Below are 14809 nucleotides of genomic sequence, written 5' to 3' on the forward strand. Positions count from 1 at the left end.
GAGCTGATCGTGGACTTTAGGTTGAACCAGGCTGGGCATTGTTAGAGATTTCTGCCCTATGTGCACTCAAGGGACCACAGGAAAACTTATTTAGTCAGAGGATAGTTTGTTTAATAAGAATTGCAACCCGGAGTACATTTACATTTACATTTAAGTCATTTAGCAGACGCTCTTATCCAGAGCGACTTACACTTACAGCAATTTGCAAACAAGACACTCAGTTCTCACAATGGTTTTTTCCCTTTTTTATCCCCAACTGAGGTTCACCCCACCCAGGGTGATGTCCTATAACTTTAATACCATATAAGCTCATAATTACAGTTTTTTGGGATTGCTTACACACTAAAATTAAAAGTAGTACACTATTAGCAAAACCTAACACTCAAGAAGCAAAACATAAGCCCATATTTGCACAACTACAAGCACATTGTCAACCTCACACTTGTTGCAAAACTCTTCGCACAGTGATTTGCAAAACACTAAACACACTTAACATACATTACACACAAAAATCTATCATGAAGTCACGTCCTTGCAATACCAAAGCACTAACTGTCAAATTACCACACCGTCCAACCAATTGGTTCAACACAGTCATCAGGTGTGCAAACACTCGTTTGCTTAATTGTAGACACACCAATCAGGTGTATAAGCACTATAAAAAGCAGCAGGTGAGTTCATCGGTCTTCAAACACAATGGAAAGAGTCAGAGAAAGAATAAGACGAGGAGGAGGAGGAGGAGGACAAGGAGGAGGACGACGAGGAGAATGAGGAGGATGAGGAGAACGAGGAGGACGACGAGGAGACTGAGGAAGAGAACGAGGAAGACGAGGAGGAGGAGGAAGGGGAGGAAGAGGAAGATAATAAGGTGCTCAAAGAGGACCAAATCTGACAAATGAGATCCGGGTAACATTGGTTGACCACGTTGTCAACCACGGCCTGACGCTGAGGGAGGCTGGACTGCGAGTACAGCCAAATCTAAGCCGATATACAGTGGCAAGTGTGATGAGAACATTTAGACTGGAAAATAGGTATTGTAAAAATATCATAATATCAAAAACATCTGCACGGTTTCAGTAACTGCTTACAGTACTGTATTCTATGCACTATCCGCACTTCCGTTACCTTTTCCTGTGAAATTACTGTACTATTGTATACTGAGTTTTTCTCTACACAGGATTGAGGGTCAGGGTTAGGGTTAGGGTTGAGGCTGGGTTCAACCTGACGAGAACACGAAGGAGGGGAAGAAACCTCATTGGCCACAGGGCTATAGTCAATGTCCCAGGGCAACGTGGGGGTAATATAACACTGTGCAGCCATTACACAGAATGTGGTCCTCCAAAGCCATGCCCATATGGGCCCTTACAACACAGCACTCATACTTACATTTTTGGACCAATTGCACAAATCGATCATATGCAATACATTGTTGTCTGGGACACGTGTCTTTCCACCGCTCTGGTCTGGTTCAGATCTGGTTTCAGCAACATCCACATTTCACCGTCCTATATCTTCCACCATACTCTCCATTCCTCAACCCTATAGAATAGTTTTTCTCAGCATGGCGGTGGAAGGTATATGATCTCCGTCTCCAGGCTGAGGTACCCCTCATCCAAGCCATGGAGGAGGCCTGTGACCAGATGGAGGTAGCAGCAATGCAAGGATGGATTGGTCATTCAAGACGTTTCTTTCCAAGGTGTCTTGCTAATGACAACATTGCCTGCGATGTTGATGAAATTCTCTGGCCAGATCCAGCTAGGCGAAGAGACAATGTCTAGTTATTTTTTATTTGATTTTTTTGATCTTACAATACGTAAAGTGACATTTGGTTACAGTATTATGAATCTCCATGTCAACATTTTGGGCGTGTTGAGAAATAAATGAGTTTCTTCAGTCTGCAACATTGGTCTTGTGTAGTGTTTGGTGAATTTACATTATATTTGTACTTTGTTGATAGTAGCCTACTCTAATCATATGGAAGTAGAAGTGCTAAAAGTGTTTTAGGTTTATCACAGCAGAGTGTAACTCGTGCAAACAGAGTATAGTAATGTGAAACGTGTGTGTTTCATATTGTAACAAAGTGTGGTTTTTAAAAAGAAGTGTATAGTTTTTACAAGAGTGTTTACTTTTGCAAAGGATCTGTAGTGTTTTGCTAATTGGGTGTGTGGTTGTGCTAATTGTGTGTAGTGTTTTGAAAACACGGGCCCTGTTTTGAAAATCGTGCTTAAGCAATCAAAAAAAACTGTAATAGTTGCTAATACAAAGATGTCTCTGCTAGGCGGAGTTCAGCTTACTGTTATTTGCAGTTCGTTTCCCAATCCTTCTTCCTCCTGTTACTATCATGTGCTAGCAGAAGTAAGAATGGAGCGTAGTATCAACAGGAACTGAAAGTATAGTTTCAACAAACAGGCATATGACTTTTGTACAGATGACCTCTTCATGCACTTACAAAGTGTCTACCGCTGATTCTTCATCTCAAGCGAAAGCAAAACATGAATCATTGTACTTTCGTAATTACAGGTGTTCCTGTAATGTGCAGATAATATAAAATTCCTTTCAACATGTCCCCATCCTCATCAACGGGGCCGCCGTAGAGACGGTCAAAAACGTCAAGTTCCTCGGCGTACACGTCTCAGAAGCGCTGAAATGGTCAAAGCACACCTACACCGCGTGGTGAAGGCACGACAGCGACTCTTCAACCTCAGGATGCTGAAGAAATGTGTCCTGTCCCCGAGGGCCCTCGCAGTGTTCTACAGGACCACCATGAAGAGAAAACTGTCAGGCTGCATCATAGCCTGGTACAGCAACTCCACCTCTACAATACCAGGTATCGCAGGAAGGCCAGAAAGATCATCAGGGACCCCAGCCACCCCAGCCATGGCCTGTTCTCCCCATTTCCATCACTCATTACAGGAGCATCGTGTAAGACTGGCCAATAGCTTCTACCCCCCGGACCATCAAGCTACTGAATAGCAACCACTAGTCAGCTACCCCCCGGCTGCTCCCCCTATAGACATCCCCCCTCAAGAATTCCACTGTACCCTGTAACTATATCTGCAACCCTGTACATGTGACTATTAAACTTTCTAATCTAATAAAGGACAAAAACAATAATAAGTAATAAGAGAAAAATGAAAGAATGGACATGAAGCAGGTTTTAGCCAAGATGACACAGTCAGTCCCTTCTCTCCCTCTTTCTAACTGTCCTCCCATCTCTCCCTCCCTCAACTTTCCCTCTCTGTCCCCTCTACCTTCTCCTCTACTCCTCTCTTTGTCCCCTCTACCTTCTCCCCTATTCCTCTCTCCCTCTCTGTCCCCTACTCCTCTCTCCCTCTCTCTGTCCGCTCTACCTTCTCCCCTACTCCTCTCTCCCTCTCTCTGTCCCCTCTACCTTCTCCCCTATTCCTCTCTCCCTCTCTGTCCCCTACTCCTCTCTCCCTCTCTCTGTCCGCTCTACCTTCTCCCCTACTCCTCTCTCCCTCTCTGTCCCCTCTACCTTCTCCCCTACTCCCCTCTCCCTCTCTGTCCCCTCTACCTTCTCCCCTACTCCTCTCTCCCTCTCTCTGTCCGCTCTACCTTCTCCCCTACTCCCCTCTCCCTCTCTGTCCGCTCTACCTTCTCCCCTATTCATCTCTCCCTCTCTGTCCCCTCTACCTTCTCCCCTATCATCTCTCCCTCTCTGTCCCCTCTACCTTCTCCCCTATTCACCTCTCCCTCTCTGTCCCCTCTACCTTCTCCCCTACTCATCTCTCCCGCTCTGTCTTCTCTCTGCCTCTCAACCCAGAAGGAACACTGAGCAAGTCTCTCCAATCAGCCTCTGACGCACGGATGCAGCCTGTTCGTCAGCAGAACGACACATCCAAATATTTATGTATGAATTACCCCATCACCACAGTGACCTTTCTCCAAAAATTCCCTCCTGGTAGTTTTCCCACCTCAGTTCCTTCTCTTCCATCTCGGCCCATTTCTATGTGTCATCTTGCTCTGAATTGTCAGGTTCACTGACCATCTGGGTTAGCCAAGGGGAAGTGAATCTCTCTTGGTTTTATCAAAGGCTTTCTGAGAGGGAGCAAATGTTCCTTGGTCCTCTGTTGTTCTGATATGGTTGCTATTCTGATCTTATCTACTTATGATTTATTTTGTGTAATTCCCTCCAAGGACAGCGTAGGTAAAAACTTAAAGATTAAGACTTATGTAAGGTAACATTAAAACCCTGTTTGTGTGTGTGTGTGTGTGTGTGTGTGTGTGTGTGTGTGTGTGTGTGTGTGTGTGTGTGTGTGTGTGTGTGTGTGTGTGTGTGTGTGTGTGTGTGTGTGTGCGTGCGTGCGTGCGTGCGTGCGTGCGTGCGTGCGTGCGTGCGTGCGTGCGTGCGTGCGTGCGTGCGTGCCTTGCACAATCAAGGCAAGTGCTAGGACTTCCTGCCAAAACCATGTGAAAGAGTCACATTGTGTGACCATAATCCACCTAATACCATAGTCCCATATTAAATGATGTTTGCACAAACAATTTACTCCTGAGTTTACCTAACACTTTACCTAACACTACATTAGTTTCACAGCTTTGAGGAAATCCTCTCCAAAAAAAGCATTACTCAGAAACTGAATGCAAGAACCAGTGGGATCTGTTGCATAACTTTGCCAAAATACCACACAAGAGGTCTCCACACAATCGTATACCGTGTAATAATAATATACGCCATTTGGCAGACACTTTTATCCATAGCAACCTACTGTCATGCATGCGCACATTTTTTGTATTGGGTGGCCACAGCAGGAATCAAACCCACCACTTTGGTGTTGCATGCACCATGATTCTACCGACTGAGCCGCACAGGGCAAGAATACTGCGGTCCATATTATTCAACATGTCTCTATGTAACACGTTGTAGTATCCGCATAATAGAATAAGGAGGAGTCAAAAACAAACTCCTGTGGGTCTTTCTGACCCACATTCAACAATAAATGACTGGAAAATAGAATAGAGGATTGTGTGTGTGTGTGTGTGTGTGTGTGTGTGTGTGTGTGTGTGTGTGTGTGTGTGTGTGTGTGTGTGTGTGTGTGTGTGTGTGTGTGTGTGTGTGTGTGTGTGTGTGTGTGTGTGTGTGTGTGTGTGTGTGTGTGTGTGTGCGTGTGTGTATCTCTGTAGCTCTCTGTATGTGTGTTGTGCGTTATGTGAGCGTGACTGACCATGTGTTTGTGGGTCGGTTGGGCCTGCGTGTTCGGTGTGTGTCACTCAAACAGCGGATAGAATTTGTTGGGCCACAACAACACGTACGCTGCGCAGCTGAAGCAGGTCTCCAGTCATGCGTGGCTTGCTGCCTGCCTTAGTGTCTCTTTACCGCTTGGCTGGCTAGCCGCCCGGTGCCACGGGGCGTTATTTACCACCACAACTAACCTAACCGTTCATATCCATACAAACGGACATGTCCTATCTATGCCGCCTTAGCTGATATTCCTCGAGCTTTCTCTGTCAAATTTCTTTTGTAGGATTTGAGGCACGGGAGAGGCGGTACACTGCCACAAATAAGGCTGCTTGGCATTTCCAGCTGTATCTGAATCTTCCATAGCCTGTAGCCTATATCACCGTTTATTCTAACGGAAGGCTGTACTGTATTTGAGGGACATGTTTTCTACTAACTCTTCATAGGGACGAGTCATGGCAGTCGCAGTCCCAGTCCCAGTCCCAGTCCCAGTCCCAGTCCCAGTCCCAGTCCCAGTCCCAGTCCCAGTCCCAGTCCCAGTCCCAGTCCCAGTCCCAGTCCCAGTGCCACATCTGTGGATCCCTGGCCGACTCCTCTTGTTGTGGCTGGATATTGACCGACATGAGTCGCATACAATCTGAACTGGGTACATTAATTCACTCCTTCCTTCCACACACACGTGCGTGCACACGCACGCGCACACGCACACACACACACACCATCTCCTTCGCTGTCTTTCTGTGTGAGGTGCTACATTTGATCTATCAGTAAGTGTGAATATTCAGTCTGGCCATCCTGCTGCTCCCAATCTGTTCCTACAGCTAAGAATAATAACATTGCATTAAGTTACGTTACACTGCTGCAAATGTTACCAAGTTTGATGGACAGCCTGGACAGCTTAGACAGCTTGGCTTGCTGTGCAAAGTGGCTGTTTTCACAGCTCTTTCTCGCACACATTCCCATAAACTCTGATGACCCCACACATATTTAAAATTCAACTGCTCAAATTGACCATAAGCAAGTGCACAGGGTCATTGGTAGGTTCAGTTAGTTGTTTTAAAAATGCATTGTGACCTTTAACCTATTGTTTTTTGTTTGTTCCTCTGTGGTCCTCCTTTCAGACATAAAGCTCTGTATGGACCCCCTGTTCCTCATTCTTGTCAAACATTACAAGGCAAATGTGTAATGAGTCCCACTATCGCTCTCTCTCTCTCTCTTTCTATCTCTGCATCCTTCTCTCTCTCACTCACTCACTCTCTCTCTCTCTCTCTCTCTCTCTCTCTCTCTCTCTCTCTCTCTCTCTCTCTCTCTCTCTCTCTCTCTCTCTCTCTCTCTCTCTGGTCTCATTTTCAGGCTAATGCATGCTGGTGGAAACAGGTCTGATGGATCTGTGAGTGTCACACCATTATCCCCAGTGTATTATACCTGTGTTCTCTGTTTGTCTGTTGCCAGTTAGTTTTGTTTCGTAAGCCTACCAGCGTTTTTTCCCATGCTCCTGTCTTTCTCTAGTTCCTTTAATAGCTTTCCCGGTTTTTGACTATTCTGCCTGCCCCGACCCTGAGCCTGCCTACCGCATCTGGGTCTTCTCCTGAGCCTTGGTATGTGAGGGTCATTGACAGGACTAGAGGTCCCCAGACAGTCATTGTAATGTGGTTCAATGTGCTGATAAAATTTGACCCAAACTGGTAACCCAAACATTGTTTGAGTCCAAAATGGCACCCTATTCCCTTTATAGTGCACTACTTTTGTTTGGGGACCATAGGGCTCTGATCAGAATTAATGCTCTATATAGGGAATAGGGTGTCATTGCGCTGGGATACAATGAGGATAGGAAACTATCTGAATACCACATGACACTCTTCAATTGACATGATCAACATGACAGCAAAAAAATGCATTAGCAGTTGCTACATGCAGTACCAAATTCAAAGGTAGAAGGTAAAATAGAATGGTGTGTATTGATTGTAAACGAGTGAATGGTACCCTCTGCTGGCCAAAAACGGAAGCACAGGAGGAGTCATTACGTCATAACCACCACAACCAATTTAGGCCCTGTTTGTTTGGGCTGCATCATGGTTCTAATAAAGATTTGATTCAGGCATCTATGTAGATGTAATGTATATTTTTTACACACATTCATCCACCATTGTCTTTAATCCTTAGATGGCTGTGGAATGGGTAGAATTGGAAATAACTGGGTCTAATGTTGGTAACTGGGTCTAATGTTGATTTCATTCACTCATTATTTCTGCTGCCACTGATAACGTCCATTGTCCCTACAGCTCTGGCAGCTCGGTGTGTAGAGGTGTATCCTACTACAGAACCGTGATATAGTATGTTCAGAGAGGTCATCCCAGCACCTGTGAGCTTCCATGGGACGTTCTCTCAATCCAACTGCTCCAGCTGTCATGTCTTTAATCAATCATGTATCCCACAGCTAGGCTGGAGCAGGTGACAGGTGTCTCAAAGACAACCCCTGATTCTATCACACCACAGTGACAGATGGGACTCTGGGAGACAGGGACAGATCAAGAGCAATGTGGAGCATGGGGATGTCACCATCACTGTGTCTGTGCAATCCGGGGCAGGGATAAGAAATTCATCATTGGTATTCTTACAGTAATTCACAACTCTTCTGATGCTACTGGCTACTTATAGAGATATTTACATGGACTTAAGCCACTGTGAGGTTGTCTTTTATAGCTGTAGTCTTGTGACTCTGACCAGAGACCATCCTTTGTTTATAGGACTTGTAAGGGGGAGGCTTACCGATGCACTCCTTCCAGTACCGGCCCCCTCTCTGTTCTTACATGCGGATGTTGTAGGTTCATGCTCTACAACATCCGCAGAGTACGACCCTGCATCACACAGGAAGCGGCGCAGGTCCTAATCCAGGCACTTGTCATCTCCCGTCTGGATTACTACAACTCGCTGTTGGCTGGGCTCCCTGCCTGTGCCATTAAACCCCTACAACTCATCCAGAACGCCGCAGCCCGTCTGGTGTTCAACCTTCCCAAGTTCTCTCACGTCACCCCGCTCCTCCGCTCTCTCCACTGGCTTCCAGTTGAAGCTCGCATCCGCTACAAGACCATGGTGCTTGACTACGGAGCTGTGAGGGGAACGGCACCTCAGTACCTCCAGGCTCTGATCAGGCCCTACACCCAAACAAGGGCACTGCGTTCATCCACCTCTGGCCTGCTCGCCTCCCTACCACTGAGGAAGTACAGTTCCCGCTCAGCCCAGTCAAAACTGTTCGCTGCTCTGGCCCCCCCAATGGTGGAACAAACTCCCTCACGACGCCAGGACAGCGGAGTCAATCACCACCTTCCGGAGACACCTGAAACCCCACCTCTTTAAGGAATACCTAGGATAGGATAAGTAATCCTTCTCACCCCCCCCCCCTTTAGGATTTAGATGCACTATTGTAAAGTGACTGTTCCACTGGATGTCATAAGGTGAATGCACCAATTTGTAAGTCGCTCTGGATAAGAGCGTCTGCTAAATGACTTAAACGTAAATGTAATGTAAATGTAAATGTGGACAACAGATAAAAACACTGGATGTCACTGGATATCAAATGGACAAGCAGGAAAAGGTGTGTGTTGCTACCTTTACACTGCCTGTTGTTTTCCTCCGCAAACATGACAGTATGTGTTTGACGTTTGGCTCTCTCTATTGAAGTCATTCAAAACATCTTGATGGCGAAAATGAAGTCCATCTACAAACGGAAAAGCCATAGGGGAAATTAAAGTAACGTGATGTTGCTTCAGTATGATTGATAGTAAAATAATATTGGAAAAGTAAAGATATCCAAACACGATTAGGGTAGTACATTAGTAAAAAAGTATATATTTTAACGACTGTTACAATCATGTTTATCAATTGAACACGCTTACTTTTCTTTAGGCATGTAACTAAATATGATCTAGAATCTGTCCAGTCAGTCTTCTATAAGTATAGTGAACAAAAATGTTTCATGAGCTGAAATAAAAGATCCCAGAAATGTTCCATATGCACAAAAAGCGTATTCCTTTCAAATGGGGCAGCAGGTAGCCTAGTGTTTAGAGAGTTGGGCCAGTAACCAAAAGGTTGCTAGATCAAATACAAATCCTGTTGCCAAAAAATTTAATGTTAAATTCTCTATCATAAGCCGCTTCCCACGTTGTTTTAGAGAATTTTGCAGTAAGTGGAACCGGCTCACAACTGCAGACCACGTGTCACCACACCAGCCCAGGACCTCCACACCTGGCTTCTTCTTCTGCAGGATGGTCTGAGACCAGCCACACGGACAGCTGATGAAACTGTGGGTTTGCACAGCCAAATCATTTCTGCACAAACTGTCAGAAACCGTCTAAAGGGAAGCTAATCTGTGTGCTCAACGTCCTTGCCAGAGTATTGACCTGACTGTAGTTCGGTGTGTCGTAACCGACTTCAATGGGCAAATGCTCTACCTCAATGGATGAATCCCGATTTCAACAGTATCAGGCAGTGTGTAGTTTGGGCGAGCGGTTTGCTGATGTCAACATTGTGAACAGAGTGCCCCATGGTGGCGTATGGTATAGGCATGCATAAACTATGGACAACGAACACAATTGCATTTTCTCGATGGCAATTTGAATGCCATGATGAGATCCCATTGTCGTGCCATTCATTCGCCTCCCTCACCTTACGTTTCAGCATGATAATGCTGGAAGACGCTGTCATACACGTCAATCCAGAGCATCCCAAACATGCTCAGTTGGTGACATGTCTGGTGAGTATGCAGTCTATGGAAGAACTGTGACATTTTCCGCTTCCAGGAATTGTGCACAGTTCTTTTGTGCACAATTCCTGGAAGCAGAAAATGTCACAGTTCTTCCATAGACTGCATACTCACCAGACATGTCACCAACTGAGCATGTTTGGGATGCTCTGGATTGACGTGTATGACAGCGTCTTCCAGTTCCCACCACTATCCAGAAACTTTGCACAGCCATTGAAGAAGAATGCAACAACATTCCACAGGCCACAATCAACAGCCTGATCAACTCTATGTGAAGGAGATGTGTTGCGCTGCATGCGGCAGAAACGGACGCGTTTTCTGATCTAAACCCCTACCTTTTTTAAAAAGGTATTTGTAACCATCAGATGCATATCTTTGTTCCCAGTCAAGTGAAATTCATAGATTAGGGCCTAATGATTTTATTTAAATTGACTGATATATATATATATATATATATATATGAACTGTAACTCAGAAATTGTTGCATGTTGCGTTTATATTTTTGTTCAGTGTATGATTTGTGTGGCAGACAAAAGATCTGCTATATTGAAATATCAACACTTTGTTTCTTGTCACAGAGATAGAGTTGTCCAGGTCAGGCCTTGCTGGAAAGTAAACCAGGGGCCAGAAGGAAATTCAAACCCCTAAACAACTCTGTCTAACTTCTCTTTCATAGCAGACACCTTATCTAAAGCAGGGTTTACCAAACTTGGTCCTGGTGCCCCCTCCGGGTGCACGTTTTGGTTTTTGCCCTAGCACTATTCAACTGATTCAAATAATCAAAGCTTGATGAGTTGGTTATTTGAATAAGCTGTTGTGTAGTACGGGAGACCCTGAACTAAAGCAACGTACAGTTCAGTGAATGCATACCTTTTTTGTAAGCTGTCTGGGTATTAGATCAGCCTTTCTTAAAGTATGAGTCGCGAAACAGAATGGGTCGCAGCCCTGTTAATGGTGGGTCGCGAGGTGTCAGAGTACATTTAGAATTATTTCATTAATTACTGGAATTGATTTTGGCCAAGTGCAACTGCACTCTCTGTCCGGTACGCTCTCTACTTTGCAGCGGTGTTTCTGCTCAGTTTGGCAGCTGCGTGAGAGGAAGATGTCCGTGTCCTTCACGGTTTAATTAACATAGATTTTTTCGACAGTTTTCTTGAAGATCACTTCGCGACACACACGCTGCAGTGCTGTTGTTCAACAGCAGATGATGCGCTGTCAGCCACTGGCTTGTAATTAATTCCCACTCGCCATCACTTACCGCTGTCATCGAATGGACTCAAGCTAGCCGCCACAAGTTCTATTGTCATCAAACGCAAATACAGCGATGGGTTTCTCTCTCTCGGTTTCATACAAACTTTGAGAAATAACGAGGAGCGCCCACAATGTGTTTTGTGCAGGGAAGTGCTTTAGTAATGAGTCTCTCAAAATCGAACAAATTAAAACGACAGGTCCTGACCAAACATCGACAGCTTCACGGTAAACCCAGGGAGTTATTTTAGAACAGGGCAGAATACTTCAGGAAGCAGTGCTTTGACAATGGAAAAGTAAGTCAGCTAGCAAGGTATTGTTGTAATTGTATAACAGGTGATGATAAGCAGAAATAAGGGGAGTACTACTCTCATAGTCGTCGATGTGAGTTTCTCTTCAAATAACCCCCTGGCCTTTTACCCAGCTAATAGCTAACATTAGCCAAAGCAAGCTATCTAGCTAACGTTACTGATAGTGCAACCCTAGTAACAGTACAGATGAAGATGAGGGTGGAAACTGTTGCTGTTCAAACACAAGCAATCGTTTTTTATTCTGAACTGGAATACACTGATAGACGCAAGATGCTTTTTGAGGCTGAGAAACTGCCTGAGAAAGCAGTAGATGTTCTGATCCTGTTTGGCACCACGTACCTGTGCGAGTCAGGGTTCTCAACTGTCAAAAACTGAGCCCAGAATAGACCTGCTTGTTGAAAACGTCAACCAGTCACACACCTATCATTAGGACTGTGTGTGTTTTATGGTCTACATCTGTGTGATGTGATCGATCAGTTTATTCCAGTGATTTATTTTATTTCAACAGCAACAGGTCCAACCTAGACACATGTAAGAGTATTTTAATGGGGAAACATTTAACACGAGTAGCTGTGTATATGGGGTATTTCATTTAATTGTTCTTTGTCGATGTTGCATTTGTGATTGGGCATAAGGGCAATGAAATGTACCTATATTTACATGTTTTTGTAAGCTTGGGTCCCAGGAACCCACAGAATTTCTCATTTGGGTCCCAGGCTGAAAAAGTTTAACCTCTATTAGATACACCCAAGAATTGAACCCACAGCATTGTGGATGCTAGCGCCATTGCGCTTACCAACTGAGCTACACAAGCATCCACCATGAGGTAGCCATTTCTGCCTTTCACATGGTGATCGGGGAAAGGCTTATGTGGGTAAGATGAGATGTCAGATTAATGTAGGTGGATGGATTGATTGAAGGATAGATAATGAAACTAAGTTAGGGATTTGGTTGGAATTACTATAATCTTTCTCGCTGCAGTTCAACAGGTTCAGCAGATAAATATCTGATTCATCAACTAGGCTACATAAATGGAAGATCATCTTACTCCCCTCCACCCCTGTAGACACCTGCTGTCCTTAAATCACGTAACCCACACGCTCATGCTTCAAAGAGGGAAGTGTCGCCTTATTCTCAGATGTTGCCCCAGTTTACAAGCAATCTCTTTAAAACCCCTCTCCAGCCCCCTCCTCATCATAGATGTGAAGGTAAGGCATTCATGTTTTCTCTTTATTTTATTATTGCCATATTTGGTCAAAATGGATTCTTTGTTGTAGATCGTTGTGTCGGGGATACTTGTATAATGGTAGCTTAATTCATGAACGTTTTAGGGCTATATTGCTCAACTCTATTACGCTATCTAGAATCCAGTTCCGAAATTACTACACAACAACATGCAAATAGACTGTTGTTTCTGGTGTACTTAAAGTTGTTGTACCTATGTATTAAGGCTGTATGTTATGTGTTACCACATTTTCTCTGTCTCATTTTTACAGGTGTAAGGGGCCAAAATGCAGTACTTATTTTGTCTCCTACTGTTGATGAAGGTTTACTCCAAGTCTCACGGCACCCCGTGCGAAAAAAGGCTGCGAATGTCGCGAGGAACTGAAACTCTCCGCTTTGCACTAAACGCCCTCTTTACCCAACCACATCCCTCCTTACACGCAACACCCGGACCTATCTATGAACCTCCTAACCTTTATTCCCGACGAGTTCCTTCCAAATGGAACGCAAACCGAAGAGTTCTGCTTATAAAGGACAACAACATCAGCGCTGTGGCTGACGGGGCCTTCACCCAGCTAGAGTTCCTTCAGCAGTTGGACCTGGGTTGTAACAGGTAGTGGAGAGTTTTTCCCTGGCCACCGTGCTCTTGTTTCTGTTTTGCTCATTGAGGTCTTGGTCCGGGTTATTGTAAAGCACTTTGTGGCAACTGTTCATGTCAAAGGGGCTTTATCAATTCAATTTGATGGGTGGATAGATTGATTGATTGATGTATTGATTGATTAAACAGGATCTCGTCCCTGAGCGAGAGCTTCTCCCTGGGCCTGAATGCTCTGAGAGAGCTGCAGCTGAGCCACAACCACCTGCACACCCTGGACAGCAGGAGCTTCATGCACCTGGATGGCCTACAGAGGCTCAACCTTACTGGCAACGCCATCCATAACATCCAGGTGAGGTTGTTTTTACATTACAACATCAAATAAGGTGACACAGGACTTATGCAATTCTATTCTGTTCTATTTTACTATATTATATTGTGTTTTATTTGGTTTTATTCTATTGGGTTCTGTTCTATTCCATCCAGGTGAGGTCCTTTGGCTCCATGTCCACCTTGCGGCAGCTCCACCTGGAGGACAACCATCTCGTCTCCCTAAACAATGGGGTGTTCTGCATGCTGTGAAGTCCCTGGAGGTCCTCAACCTGCAGGGGAACCAGCTCAACAAGACCCAAGAGGGTGTCTTCCATGATCTCCCTGGCCCTGCTCAACCTGGCCCACAACCAGATGAGCACCATCTACTTCAAGACCTTCCTAAGCATCCACATGTATAGTACCCATATCCTGTTGGAAGGAAACCCCTGGAACTGCAATCGTGACCTACAGAAAGTGTTCCATAAGCTTAGAAGTGTTCAAAGGCTGTTCTTGGATGATTACTATAATCTTAGCTGTAATGCTCTGACAGAACTAGCGAACTACAGGTTGATGGATGTGGATACGGAGCCGTGTATCGCCGAGATGGTTATTGTGCTGATTATCACGATCACAATGGTGGAGGCCATGGTCATGGCGGAGAGGAAGAGAAAGAAGAGGGGAAGGCATTGGACAGAGCAGGGCAACTTGTCTGACTCAGATCACAAGGGACTGACTTCTTCTCGGCAACACAATCCTTTTTTGTACACTTGTACAGTAACATGAAGAAAATATCTCTCAGAGACCATTAGAAACATTGCCATATTTTAAAGGACATTTTACAATATTGTAATGAAACAGGCAGGAGCAGGCCTCGACCTTCTAGCCCGAAGTCCAGCGCGCTATCGACTGTGCTGCAAAAGCACGCTCAAGCGGCAGAGTCGATGATCCGCGTTTATAAACCCTGGGTCGTTACAATATGAACAATACTACAGGTGTGAAGAATATTAAATTAAACGAAATTGAAAGGTGCACAAGCTACATTGTATTCTATCTATTTCCTTTATTATGTAGGAAATATACATTTGATAGATGTTATAGATTTTTAGAAACAATAACAATTGCACATATTGCCTTTACAATTCGTTATAAACATGCTC

The 14809-nt window shown here is 44.7% G+C and overlaps 1 pseudogene; it reads left to right on the forward strand.

Moving 5' to 3' along the window:
* The first annotated feature begins 2646 nt into the window (after window positions 1-2646).
* On the forward strand, window positions 2647-14598 carry LOC124010692 (annotated as a pseudogene).
* Window positions 14599-14809: the final 211 nt, after the last annotated feature.

This window comes from Oncorhynchus gorbuscha, linkage group LG23, assembly GCF_021184085.1.
Source record: "Oncorhynchus gorbuscha isolate QuinsamMale2020 ecotype Even-year linkage group LG23, OgorEven_v1.0, whole genome shotgun sequence".
NCBI lineage: Eukaryota > Metazoa > Chordata > Actinopteri > Salmoniformes > Salmonidae > Oncorhynchus > Oncorhynchus gorbuscha.